Source organism: Bos javanicus, unplaced genomic scaffold (genome assembly GCF_032452875.1).
Source record: "Bos javanicus breed banteng unplaced genomic scaffold, ARS-OSU_banteng_1.0 tig00002723_1, whole genome shotgun sequence".
NCBI lineage: Eukaryota > Metazoa > Chordata > Mammalia > Artiodactyla > Bovidae > Bos > Bos javanicus.
This window is the reverse complement of record NW_026893594.1, coordinates 2338655-2344324: the sequence shown is the minus strand read 5'-3', so window position 1 is coordinate 2344324 and position 5670 is coordinate 2338655.

Genomic DNA, 5670 nt, shown 5'->3' with positions numbered 1-5670 from the left:
GAAAGAAGAATGGAACTGGAGGAATCAACCTACCTGACTTCAGGCTCTATTACAAAGCCACAGTTATCAAGACAGTATGGTACTGGCACAAAGACAGAAATATTGATAAATGGAACAAAATGGAAAGCCCAGAGATGAATCCACACACATATGGACACCTTATCTTTGACAAAGGAGGCAAGAATATACAATGAATTAAAGACAATCTCTTTAACAAGTGGTGCTGGGAAAACTGGTCAACCACTTGTAAAAGAATGAAACTAGAACACTTTCTAACACCATACACAAAAATAAACTCAAAATGGATTAAAGATCTCAATGTAAGACCAGAAACTATAAAACTCCTAGAGGAGAACATAGGCAAAACACTCTCTGACATACATCACAGCAGGATCCTCTAGGACCCACCTCCCAGAATATTGGAAATAAAAGCAAAAATAAACAAATGGGACCTAATTAAACTTAAAAGCTTCTGCACAACAAAGGAAACTATTAGCAAGGTGAAAAGGCAGCCGTCAGAATGGGAGAAAATAATAGCAAATGAAGCAACTGACAAACAACTAATCTCAAAAATATACAAGCAACTCCTACAACTCAATTCCAGAAAAATAAATGACCCAATCAAAAAATGGGCTAAAGAACTAAATAGACATTTCTCCAAAGAAGACATACAGATGGCTAACAAACACATGAAAAGATGCTCAACATCACTCATTATCAGAGAAATGCAAATCAAAACCACTATGAGGTACCATTTCACGCCAGTCAGAATGGCTGCGATCACACAGTCTACAAGTAATAAATGCTGGAGAGGGTGTGGAGAAAAGGGAACCCTCTTACACTGTTGGTGGGAATGCAAACTAGTACAGCCACTATGGAGAACAGTGTGGAGATTCCTTAAAAAATTGGAAATAGAACTGCCTTATGATCCAGCAATCCCACTGCTGGGCATACACACTGAGGAAACCAGAAGGGAAAGAGACACGTGTACCCCAATGATCATCGCAGCACTGTTTATAACAGCCAGGACATGGAAGCAACTTAGATGTCCATCAGTAGATGAATGGATAAGAAATCTGTGGTACATATACACAATGGAGTATTACTCAGCCATTAAAAGAATACATTTGAATCAGTTCTAATGAGATGGATGAAACTGGAGCCTATTATACAGAGTGAAGTAAGCCAGAAAGAAAAACACCAATACAGTATGCTAATGCATATATATGGGATTTAGAAAGATGGTAACAACAACCCTGTGTACGAGACAGCAAAAGAGACACTGATGTATAGATCAGTCTTATGGACTCTGTGGGAGAGGGAGAGGGTGGGGAGATTTGGGAGAATAGCATTGAAACATGTATAATATCATGTATGAAACAAGTCGCAAGTCCAGGTTCGATGCACGGTACTGGATGCTTGGGGCTGGTACACTGGGATGACCCAGAGAGAGGGTAGGGGAGGGAGGAGGGTTCAGGATGGGGAACGCGGGTTTACCTGTGGCGGATTCATTTCGATATTTGGCAAAACTAATACAATATTGTAAAGTTTAAAAATAAAATAAAATTTAAAAAAAAAGGAAAAAAAATAAAGAATGAATCAGGAAAACATTCCATGAGTGGTATAAAAAAAAAAAAAATAGCCAAGACATGGAAGCAACCTAAATGTCCATTGACAGAGGAATGGATAAAGATGAAGTGGTACATATATACAAAGGAATATTACTCAGTCATTAAAAAGAATGAAATAATGCCATTTGCAGCAACATGAATCGACTAAGAGATTGTCATACTGTGTCAAGTAAGTCAGACAGAGAAGGAGAAATACCATATGGCATCTCTTGTAAGTGGAATCGACAAAGAAATGATGCAAATGAACTTGCAAACCAGAAAAAGACTCTCAGACTTACAGAAAAAACTTATGGATGCCAGGGGAAAGGATGTGGGGGAGGGATAGTTAGGGAGTTTGGGATGGATGTGTACACACTGCTATAATTTAAATGGATAACCAACACAGATCTACTGTATAGCACATGGAACTCTGTTTAATGCTATGTTGCAGCCTGGATGGGAGGGGAGTTTGGGAAGAATGGATACATGTATATGTATGACTGAATCCCTTTGCTGTTCACCTAAAACTGTTACAACATTGTTAACTGGCTATCAGTTCAGTTCAGTTCAGTCATTAAGGCGTGTCTGACTCTTTGCGACCTCATGAATCGTAGCACACCAGGCCTCCCTGTCTATCACCACCTCCCAGAGTTCACTCAGACTCACGTCCATTGAGTCAGTGATGCCATCCAGCCATCTCATCCTCTGTCGTCCCCTTCTCCTTCTGCCCCCTATCCCTCCCAGCATCAGAGTTTTTTCCAACTCTTTACATGAGGTGACCAAAGTACTGGATTTTAAGCTTTAGCATCATTCCTTCCAAAGAAATCCCAGGAACTCTCCAGAAAGCAGGAATAGAAGGAACATACCTCAACATAATAAAAGCTATATATAGCAAACCCACGCCAAACATTATCCTCAATGGTGAAAAATTGAAAGCTTTTCCTCTAAAGTCAGGACAAAACAAGGGTGCCCACTTTCACCACTACTATTCAACATAGTTTTAGAAGTTTTGGCCACAGCAATCAGAGCAGAAAAAGAAATAAAAGGAATCCAAATTGGAAAAGAAGAAGTAAAACTCTCACTGTTTGCAGATGACATGATCCTCTACATAGAAAACCCTAAAGACTCCACCAGAAAATTACTAGAACTGATCAATGAATATAGTAAAGTTGCAGGACATAAAATCAACACACAGAAATCCCTTGCATTCCTATGCACTAATAATGAGAAAACAGAAAGAGAAATTAAGGAAACAATTCCATTCACCATTGCAACGAAAAGAATAAAATATTTAGGAATATATCTACCTAAAGAAACTAAAGACCTATACATAGAAAACTATAAAACACTGGTGAAAGAAATCAAAGAGGACATTAATAGATGGAGAAATATACCATGTTCATGGATTGGAAGAATCAATATAGTGAAAATGAGTATACTACCCAAAGCAATTTATAGATTCAATGCAATCCCTATCAAGCTACCAACAGTATTCTTCACAGAGCTAGAACAAATAATTTCACAATTTGTATGGAAATACAAAAAACCTCGAATAGCCAAAGCGATCTTGAGAAAGAAGAATGGAACTGGAGGAATCAACCTGCCTGACTTCAGGCTCTATTACAAAGCCACAGTCATCAAGACAGTATGGTACTGGCACAAAGACAGAAATATAGATCAATGGAACAAAATAGAAAGCCCAGAGATAAATCCACGCACATATGGACACCTTATCTTTGACAAAGGAGGCAAGAATATATAATGGATTAAAGACAATCTCTTTAACAAGTGGTGCTGGGAAAACTGGTCAACCACTTGTAAAAGAATGAAACTAGAACACTTTCTAACACCATACACAAAAATAAACTCAAAATGGATTAAAGATCTCAACGTAAGACCTGAAACTATAAAACTCCTAGAGGAGAACATAGGCAAAACACTCTCTGACATACATCACAGCAGGATCCTCTATGACTCACCTCCCAGAATATTGGAAACAAAAGCAAAAATAAACAAGTGGGACCTAATTAAACTTAAAAGCTTCTGCACAACAAAGGAAACTATTAGCAAGGTGAAAAGACAACCTTCAGAATGGGAGAAAATAATAGCAAATGAAGCAACAGAAAAACACCTAATCTCAAAAATATACAAGCAACTCCTACAGCTCAATTCCAGAAAAATAAATGACTCAATCAAAAAATGGGCCAAAGAACTAAATAGACATTTGTCCAAAGAAGACATACAGATGGCTAACCAACACATGAAAAGATGCTCAACATCACTCATTATCAGAGAAATGCAAATCAAAACCACTATGAGGTACCGTTTCACACCAGTCAGAATGGCTACAATCCAAACGTCTACAAGCAATAAATGCTGGAGAGGGTGTGGAGAAAAGGGAACCCTCTTACACTGTTGGTGGGAATGCAAACTAGTACAGCCACTACGGAAAACAGTGTGGAAATTCCTTAAAAAATTGGAAATAGAACTGCCTTATGATCCAGCAATCCCACTGCTGGGCATACACACTGAGGAAACCAGAAGGGAAAGAGACACGTGTACCCCAATGTTCATCGCAGCACTGTTTATAATAGCCAAGACATGGAAGCAACCTAGATGTCCATCAGCAGATGAATGGATAAGAAAGCTGTGGTACATATACACAATGGAGTATTACTCAGCCATTAAAAAGAATACATTTGAATCAGTTCTAATGAGGTGGATGAAACTGGAACCTATTATACAGAGTGAAGTAAGCCAGAAAGAAAAACACCAATACAGTATACTAACACATATATATGGAATTTAGAAAGATGGTAACAATAACCGTGTATACAGGACAGCAAAAGAGATACTGATGTATAGAACAGTCTTTTGGACTCTGTGGGAGAGGGAGAGGGAGATGGTGGGGTGATTTGGGAGAATGGCATTGAAATATGTATGATATCATATATGGAACGAGTCGCCAGTCCATGTTCGATGAATGATACTGGATGCTTGGGGCTGGTGCACTGGTACGACCCAGAGGAATGGTATGGGGAGGGAGGAGGGAGGAGGGTTCGGGATGGGGAACACATGTATACCTGTGGCAGATTCATTTTGATATACGGCAAAACCAATACAATATTGTAAAGTTAAATAAAATAAAATTTTAAAAAGAAAAAGAAATCCCAGGGCTGATCTCCTTTAGAATGGACTGGTTGGGTCTCCTTGCAGTCCAAGGGACTCTCAAGAGTCTTCTCCAACACCACACTTCAAAAGCATCAATTCTTCGGCTCTCAGCTTTCTTCACAGTCCAACTCTCACATCTATACATGACCACTGGAAAAACCATGGCCTTAACTAGACGGACCTTTGTTGGCAAAGTAATATCTCTGCTTCTGAATATGGTATCTAGATTGGTCATAACTTTCCTTCCAAGGAGTAAGCGTCTTGTAATTTCATGGCTGCAGTCACCATCTGCAGTGATTTTGGAGCCCCCAAAATAAAGTCTGACACTGTTTCCACTGTTTCCCCATCTATTTCCCATGAAGTGATGGGATCGGATGCCATGATCTTCGTTTTCTGAATGTTGAGTTTTAAGCCAAATTTTTCACTCTCCTCTTTCACCTTCATCAAGTGGCTTTTTAGTTCCTATTCACTTTCTGCCGTAAGGGTTGTGTCATATGCATATCTGAGCCAAATACAAAATAAAAAGTTTAAAAAAATTAGTGTGATCGACTCTTTTACACGATCATGGCTATGCTGTATCTTGGGATTGCTACTTCCCTCTTTTCTTCTCAATACTCTCTGTAAGTTCTCTCGCTCTACTCTCAAGCTTGGACCATAAACTCCAGATTTCTCTTCTGGAATTTGATGCTTATTTACTTGTTTAGAATCAGTTTGCAATTTGTTTATTCTCAGTGTCTCAGTTATGATAAAGTGTTTGTTATATGTGATCTTATTGCATATTCAGTTGCACTGTTTGTTTTAATAGACTATGTGTAGAGAGATTCAGATTTAAGGACTTGCCATAGCAATATTAAAGACTCCTGTGTTTGGTTTCTATACTTTATTATAG